The 9,094-nt window shown below is 43.6% G+C and overlaps 1 long non-coding RNA gene across 2 annotated transcripts; it reads left to right on the forward strand.

Moving 5' to 3' along the window:
- The first annotated feature begins 1,005 nt into the window (after positions 1-1,005).
- LOC126516832 (uncharacterized) lies at positions 1,006-8,486 on the forward strand. Of its 2 annotated transcripts, none has more exons than XR_007596132.3 (5): positions 1,006-1,300; positions 1,981-2,089; positions 3,201-3,327; positions 5,661-5,773; positions 8,361-8,486. It is a non-coding gene; the product is annotated as an uncharacterized lncRNA (long non-coding RNA). The 2 variants fall into 2 exon arrangements; XR_008609468.2 differs by lacking the exon at positions 8,361-8,486 and adding an exon at positions 7,369-7,556.
- Positions 8,487-9,094: the final 608 nt, after the last annotated feature.

Consider the following 9,094-nt stretch of genomic DNA (forward strand, 5'->3'; position numbering starts at 1 on the left):
TACGCCGCTGATAATCACGAACACCTTCTAACATTCACAAACCAAACGACGATGTGCTGCGAACTTCAAACAGATTTTACGGCCCTGTCCGGTTGATAGGGCTGCTCCACAGGTTGTCCTCGCTGTTGAAAGCAATGTCAGCAAAGTTGTTGAAAAAGGTCGCCTAAAACACGCAAGAACATTGAAATAATACGCCTGTACTACCCACGCTACCCATGCGATCACGGTTACCGGAACCAGACGGCGAAGTAAACAAAAGACTTCATTTCCCCTCATTTCGGACCGAGACCTATAATTACTTTCTCAGTCGCACGACTCTTCCTTTCGAGCAAGGCGCGACTTGTTCCTGGGACTGTGAGAGCGCTGCGGTCGAGCTCTGCACCAAGTGAGCGGGGCTGCTCTGCTGACATGTGCAGGTTAGTTGCGGGTGTTTGCGCTTCTTGTGCTGTAGCCGATTTTATTTTCTCACTGCGTGTGCCTTGTCACTGTCCTCGTGCACGTGGCTGGCGGTCGAGGTCTTTTGCGTCCGGCTCAAGTTTTGCGCTCACGGAGACGCCAGTACCGGCGAAGTGTGGGTCACCGAGCGTTAACATTGCGTGCGCACTTTGGTTTGTAAGCCCACTTTTTTTTCATCTCATTCCTTTCTTCGGACCTGCACCCCCAGGTATGGTGTCTATAAAATAATATACTTCAGCTTAAACAACAACAGAAAGAAATAACGGCTGCTTTATTCAGCGAGCACCATGTAAATGCCGAGTGCCGCGACAAGCACCTATAACCGTGCCAGGCTATAGCAGACGACGCATGGACGCTTGGCGCGGAGGTCGATGGCAGCGCTGCGGTGGCGTGAACGGTAGCGGGCTAAATGGTGCGCATAGCCTAGGAGTTGGGGTACTTAAAGAGGATCTATAAACGTTGTTGCGGCGGCCCGGGCGGTCGATGTGGTACTGATCGTTTGATCATATTTACGCGGTGCGTAGAGAACATGTACTCCCTTTTTGTGTGAATTAACGATCACTAAGCCCTGGGTCCTGTGCAATGCTATTAGCTCTCTGTATGTTTCTTGCGGTGCGCCGTTGTTGATTATCGTAGTGCGGTCCACACGCGCTTTCTTTGTGCCCGGCTCATGAGAAGTGTTGTACTTTCGCCGCTCCCGCATCGGCTCACAGTGCACGGAAGAATGTGTTGATAGTTGTGCTATCGCGTGCTGTAGTTCACCGCAATTCAACACTACGCTGGACGGACTGTTGGTGCAGTCGATGCGGCGTGAACGGACACGAAGGAGCGCTCGCCTCAGAAGGTAAGTCCGGCGCCTAGCGCATTCTTATGGTTCATGTAGTGTACCTTGTCATGCGCAGCAGAAGATGATTAGTACAGCTACAAAAACAGTGACAGTGATTCCCTAATGTTCGTTCGATATCGTAGTGCACATTTAGGAAAACGTTTCACGAAAATTACCCCGAGATTGATGTTGTTAAGAGCTTCATCTATTGTTTATTTTCTTTTTGTTATGAAGTATGCTAGCGCCGGGGCATCGCTTGGTCTGAACGGGCACAAAAATTCAAGCAGGGAATGTCACTGCTTCTGTACGTAATTCCTCAGCAAGAAATCGTATAGACAATTCTAGAAGTGAAGTACGTTGATGTGTCGTGCAAATGTTTTCACAGCTAACGTCAACGCGCGACGGCATCCAAATGATCTGACTCGTGAGAAGATTTTAGCTTGTATGCAAACTTTGATGCTTATAGATTGTCGCCAAGACAACCTGTTTTTCTTGTGTTTAGTGTTCTGTTTGTTTTCGTGCCTTTGACACGTTTAATAACCGCCTGTGATGTAAGAATGAAATATTTATTTGTCTAAGCGGATGCAGCTTCTTGTAGCTGGCTGTACGAGAGCTTTCCACAATTTGACGCGATGTTGTTAAATCACAAGTTTGCAGATTCAGCAGTGATTACAATAAGCTGAACATTTATTGTTTAGGGATGTCACAATTTCCTGAGACGGAGGCATCTCTGCACCACAAAGGAGACTGCGGCACTATGCAGCCTGAACAGCACGACAAAGCATCTGATCTGCCTGCTTTGACAAGGTACGTACAAAACGGTCACAGCCATTTATGCGTTCTAGGTTCTATTCGTGTATTTGGTACCTGCCAACTTTCCCGATTAGTTTCTGCTTTTCCAAGTGTGCTGTTTGTGTACAGCGTGTCAAGGTAAATAGTGGTTAATAATGTATGCATAGAAAAATGTGGGCGCTGAGAGAAAGCTTTAGGAAAGTGCGTGCTGTCTTTCCAACACATGATTTCTGTCTAGAATTTTTGCAAAATATGAAGTGCAGAGGCTGGCAGGTTTGGCAAACAATGTTCAACACTTTTGCTTTAGATTTTAATGTAGCCGGTTCATTATCTGTCCCTAGTATAGCATAGCGTCAAGCTTGAAGCTGATCTCTGATGTCACGTCAGTTGCAGGATGTAATAACGTGGTATCACAAACTGCTTGTTACGAATGTCAGTCAACATGGTGCAGTGGTCACAGGTGCGAGTATAACCGAAAGCTGGGCATTCTTTGCCCTTCTGCACATTACGTGGGATAGAGCTTGAACTATGCAATAGTGGCACCATCTCCCTCACCTTCTCTTCCTCATTATTCTGTTAACTTGCAGTAAAATGCACAACTTCTAGAGGCTTAATTATGGTGTTGTCTGCTGAGCTTGGCTAATGTGAATTTCAGTAGTCTGGGGTACCCTCAAAGCCATGCTGTACTTTGCATGCATTTTAAAATGGTCAATTTGAAATATGTGAGTGGCTGTGGCATTCTCAGAGAAACAAGGCCTCTTGTGAATAATGCATACATGCATTATTCGCATTTTCTAATACTCTTTCAAGAAGCAGCCTATAGGCTGCTCCCCGAAGAAGTGACCACCTTTGCTTACCCTACAGGGCAGTCTGGTCCAGTTTACTTAACCTGCCATCTATGCACGAGGAAGACAGAAGCGAAAAAAAGGGACCTTCGATTAATGTTTTTGCACAGATGGCTCATACATTGCACTTTTCTTATCTTGCAGGCTTTGTTAACTCAAAGCTTTCTATGGGCGAGTATCAGCATTTCATTCCTATTTATACCTAATAAGAATTACTTTGTTCATAGTGTCACTTTCTATATTATACTCTTGTGACAATAAGCTCACTTGTTTTAATGCAGATGTGGCTGGGCCTGCAGAAAGAGTGTAAGCACACTACTGTGTTGCTGATCAGTGCTGGTGCTGATCTCTACGTCTGAGTTGGCCTCACAACGTCCAGGCGCCACTGTGCTTTGCTTCATTGACAAGGTAATATGATATAGACACCTTGCACCTCAGTATCAGTTTTGAGAAATATGCTAAGACACAAGGGTTGGCCTTGGTGATAAATACACTCGTGTTCTTTTTTAAAGCGTTCTTGCAGTGTTCCTCATGTACATGTTTTCAGAAGATGCTTAAGTGCAAACCGCCATGGAACTTGTTTATGCCTTAAAGTAGCACTCTTTCACCAAAAGAAAAGCCTTATTTAATACACAATTCATAAGAAAGGTGAGGAAGTGACAGGACATAAGTCTAACAACCATCCAGTTTTACTGCTTGCACAGCACTATAAAGCGAGAGGTGAAAGGGCAAGAACAGATAAATCGAAAATGCATGTTGCTTACACAACCGCGAAAAGGACACATGGCATGGCTACTATGACGCTTGTTTTACAATGATAAATAAGCAGTCTTGCTATATGATAGTCCACTGGAGGTGGAGCCAACTTGCAGATTCCCTGTCACACATATAAGGAAATCTTAACGAATTTCGCCAGCACTATGGTCCTTATACATTGCCACGGTTGCACAGTTTTCAAACAAAATAATGCAAGTGAGCTTTGCACTACCAAGTGACCACGAAATGACCTGAGCATTCAGTTAACATGGTTGCGAATCCAGTCATTTATACATTGGCCTGTTTTGCCGACGTAGTGTCGACAGTGATATTTAATATCCATCAACACCCCTGTGCTCTACGTACTCTTTCTTGCGTGCTTTTTTTTCACAGGTAGTGGAAGATTGATTCCAGAACAATTTGGTTTGTTCTACCCATGATAGTGAACTTGCCAGTCTTATATTAAACATGGAATTGGTTAGAAAGATGTGGTATTTCTTATGGTGCCCTGGTGCATTCAGCTTGTGCAGATGCTTCAAGCTTGTATTGACAAAAATTGGGATAAAGCCATAGGAGGAGAGTTGTAAAAGTGTAACGAAAGCCTCCTGATAGATATGCTGAGTTGTGCTGCTGTGCACACTTATTGGTTATCCCTACTGGGTAACGCTGTTAGGGTTATGGATGCTTTGACACTGTAGGGCCTACAAGATGGCTAGCATTACAGAACACATTAAAACGACTGTAGGGATGCGTGTCGTGCTATGGTATCATAATTGGCCCACAAAGTGACCACCTTTGCTTACACTATGTGGTAATCTGGCCCAGTTAACTTAACCCGACTGCCATCTATGCATGAGGAGAAGGGACTAAAAAAATGAAGGGACCTTCGATTAATGTTCTTGTACAGATGGCCCATACATTGCATTTTTCTTATCTTGCAAGCTTTGTTACTTAAAGCTTTCTATGTGCGAATATCAGCATTTCATTCTTATTTTTACCTAATAAGTATTGCTTTGTTCACAGTGTCACTTTCTATATTTACCGTATTTACTCACATAATGATCGCACTCACGTAATGATCACAGCCCTGAATTTTGTCGTCCAAATTCGATTTTTTTTATTTCCTGTGTTGATCACACTCCGAACTTGCCGCAGCGATCTGTCATGTGCCAAGTCTAGCTATTAATGATCGCGCTTACCATCTGTCGAATGCTACGCGAACAACTCTTCAAGACAAACCAAGCAGTCTGCACGCACCAAACATTCTTAAGCAGATGCCCGATTTCATTCCTTTCATCACTTTCCGCACTTCCACGACAAAAAAGCTACAACCAAAATTGCCTTTATTATGTGTAGGCTTTGTAATGGTTGTGGTCAAGAACAACAAAAAAGGCACCTTTCGATTCTTCTCATCTGCACTCGTGGGCACGCAACAAATCTTGTAACACTTGTAACACAGCTAAGATATTCGCCCACCCTTAGCGGAAACGTGCTGTATTATGATAGTAGTGAAGACCAATGCCGCAGTTTCCGCAGCATGCCCGCCGTGTCTTTCTATGTCACTGGCAGCTAAGCGCGCCCATCTGTTTCTGCCCCCTCATAGTGGACATGGCTACGTTATTGCCACAGACTTACTGATATTATTGATATTATTCATTCCGGATACGGAAGAAACTGTTTCAATGCATGTAACGTACTCACGAGAAAAAAAAATCGCATTCGGCGCATTTGGTGTGTTCAGCTTGCTGCGCCGGCCGCCATTTTTGTTTTGGTGTTCCGCACTACACTCAGTGGCAGCCACCTATTTGTTGACCTGTTGCCATCCCGCAGCAAACGCGGGATAAAAAAATTCTTTTTGCGGGAAATTTAACCGACGTAATGGTCACACATCTGAATTTGCGACCATTTTTTTTACAAGAAAGTGTGATCATTATGCGGGTAAATACAGTACTCTTGTGACACCAAGCTCACTTGTTTTAATGCAGGTGTGGCTGGGCCTGCAGAAAAGCTGTAAGCAGACTGCAGTGTTGCTGATCAGTGCTGATCTCCGCGTCCGAGTTGGTCCCACAATATCCAGGCACCACGGTGCTTTCACAAGGTAATATGATATGGACACCTTGCACCTTAGTATCAGTTTTGAGTTTGACTTTTGATAAATATTTAAGAACACACAAGGGTTGGCCTTGGTGATAAATACACTCGTGTTCTTTTTTTAAAGTGCTCTTTCTGCAGTGTTCCTCATGTACATGTTTTCAGAGGATGCTTACACTCCTTAAATGCAAACTGCCATGGAGCTTGTTTAGGCCTTAAACTAGAACTCTTTCACCAAGAAAAAAGCCTCATTTAACGCACAATTCATAAGGAAGGTAAGGAGATGACCGCTAGTGTCTAACAACTATCCAGTTTGACTGCTTTCCCAGCAATATCAAGTGAGAAGCGAAAGGGCAAGAACAGATAAATCGGCAATGCATGTTGCCCGCACAACTGCGAATGCGACACGTGGCATGGCTACTATGAATGCTGGGGTGCGATAGGAGGTGGTTGTTCGGCGTGTTCGTTCGGTTACCGGCGCGCGCGATTGACCTACTCCGAGCCTACGTCGCCAGCCGCGCCCCGCGGCTGGCGCCTTTCAGAACTGCATAGTCACACTCTGTAGTCGTGATGATCATGACCACGGTTTCGTTCGCAGCGGTCAACTGTGGCAAGTAGCACTTTCATTGTGACTTGGTGCAATGCACGCAGTCTCACAAACATGATGGCTATCGAGGACAATAATTGTACTGTGGCCTGCACGCTGGCATCCAATCAGCCAGTTACACTGAGTTTGTAGAACAATCTGTTACAGCCAGCTCAATGGTGAAAAAATTATCGGGATGGACCCGTGGTAGTGAATAGCACGTTTCTGATAAAGATGTGACCAAGTCTTGTGCTATGACTGCACTGCAAATGAGTACTTCCTCAACGCCCTTGCCACTACGAGCAGTATAATCAGTCGTGAATTGACATTTGCAGCTCCCATACTGCTTATGTGTGAAATAGAAACAGGATTTCTGGATTAATTCAGTATAAAAGTGTGTTTGTGTGAACGTTTGTTTCTTATTTTCATACCCTTAATAATTCAACATTCCGTTAATTCAGAATTTTGTTCCAGACCTGGGAAATTTCAATGAATGAGCTTTTACTGTATACACCCCTTCTTTCACCGCATGTGTAATTTGAGCTCACTGGGTTACTGCAAGAACTTTTTTCAGCCTCAAGGGTAAGATTTCTAGCTCTGACAAAGCAGCTCCTTAAGGATGCAAGAAGTTTTACTGTGGTTTTCTACTGTTCCCATCTGCTTCCCTAAACTTCTTCTCAAATGTAAAGAAAATCTAGTATATCCCGTACAAAAGGTGCTTGTCGCTGACTGTGGGATTAAATGTGGTGAGTCCTCCGAGCTAGAATTGTCCCTGGCCCATTATCAGTGAAGCTTCATTGACTAGGGCTTTCCTACAGCCAGGATGTAAACTTTGAACCTTTTGCATATATCTTAGTTTTATCCTTGAGTGCCATCACTGTGTCTGGCAACCTAGTTTCCCTTAATAACTGTTACATTTTTTATCCATTATTTCGGGAAAAGATACTTTTTCTGAGAGCACATATGCTATTTTTGTATTTGAGTAACTAATCTCTTGCAATTTTCATCTTTCGTAGGTTCACAATCGAAATGGGTTATTTATTTGTGCTAGTAAGTGGATGTGGGTAAACCAAGCCAAAACGGACAGCACGTTTGCCAGGGAGATTGGCCGATGCTTGTGGCAGGCACAGGAATTAATCCACATGAGTGTTACGAGCAAAAGTATGTATGCGAAAGCTAAAGGAAGGTGGTGAGGCCAAGCCAGCGTTGAAACCACCAAATCTTGGTGCATATCTAAGTAAGTAGACCCTTTCCTGCTAGCTCATGTTTTCATAAGGATTGCAAAGTGTTTGGAAGTTAAAGGAGTAATGCCTATCACACGGTGCTTTGTCTGCACGAATATAATGGGCTGTCGGTAAGATCGGGTTGTATTGAGGTGATCTCTCATATGGGCCGACACAGTTTACATCTACACATCAGGGGCATGCATAGCTGTATGCGTATATTTAGTGCTGTGCTCTAGCTCGCTAACAAAAACTATAATTTAGTTTCTATAGTGGTATTAAAGGTGCATTAATCTTTCCTATAAACAATTCTGCACTGGCATCTATGCAGTGTTTTCCGTCTGCATATTCCGCAGTGCGGTAGCAAAGAGCTGTGCTATCTGTGTATTCACTTGCATGAGCTTGTTATACTTGTTCATTTAATGTAAAATACTTGTGGAAAAGTATTAGACTATTTCTGTGGTCTTGTATTGCAATTCTGCAGCCATTTATATTGTTTGTAAAACACGAACATTTAACAGAGACAGGAACAAGACAATGCGAGGACGAGCACTTGCTTTCAACTGCTGTGGTTAATGTTCAAATATCAATTTACATAGGTAAAAAACTCATAAGCCTCCGCGTTTTCTTTTTCCTGTTTCTCTGTGAGATTTTCACGCTTTATTCAATATCATGCAAGAACCAGCCCATTCAGTTATGCAGTGGAGCCACCTATTGTGCATGTCAGTTCCAATGGCTTGTTAGAATCTAACAGTGCCGGCTGCTTTGTTTACATTTTTTTGCAGAGGCATACGAGCACTTTGTTTCAAAAACGCCAAGCACCGTGGATACAGAGGCAAGGAGGCTGAAGGACCTGAACAAGCACCTGGCCACCATGCTTCGGGATGCAAAATAAAGATGGTTTGTGTTAATTGTGGGCCCTAAAAAGTGTCCTCTTTGTCTCCGAGCTGGCACATCGGCCGACTCACATGATAGAAATTAACTCGCTGTGATGTTGGCAGTAGATGTTACTGTGTGGAACTTCACCAAAAATATTGCATGAACAAAACTTATTCAACACAAATGAGAACACTTGTAGAATGCAGCTAAACAAGAATAGTGTCATTTTGCATAGCTGAACGAGAATATTTTCATGTAGCATACACAAACGAGAACGATATCGTTGAGCATAGACGTGCGAGAACTATCTCGTCAAGCATAGCTATGCGAGAATAATCTCGTTTAATGTACCCATACGAGAACGATCTCGTTCAGTGACGATGTCCTCACGTACACATGTGACATACGACATCGTTGAGTCTACGGAGCAATAATAGCGTAGAGAAGTTCTCGTACAATTCTCATACATATTTTTTCAATAGGGATCACATACTTTTCTACGCGGTTATGCTTCATAGTCTTTGTACATGCGTGATTAGAGCGGTCGCACTCATCCTTTCATATGTCGGAACGGAGGAATGAAAAACGCATGCTATTGATTTTGCACACGTTTATTGCATCTGACATGGAGGAAGCAAAC

The sequence above is a fragment of the Dermacentor andersoni genome, chromosome 1 (assembly GCF_023375885.2).
Source record: "Dermacentor andersoni chromosome 1, qqDerAnde1_hic_scaffold, whole genome shotgun sequence".
NCBI classification, from domain to species: Eukaryota; Metazoa; Arthropoda; class Arachnida; order Ixodida; family Ixodidae; genus Dermacentor; species Dermacentor andersoni.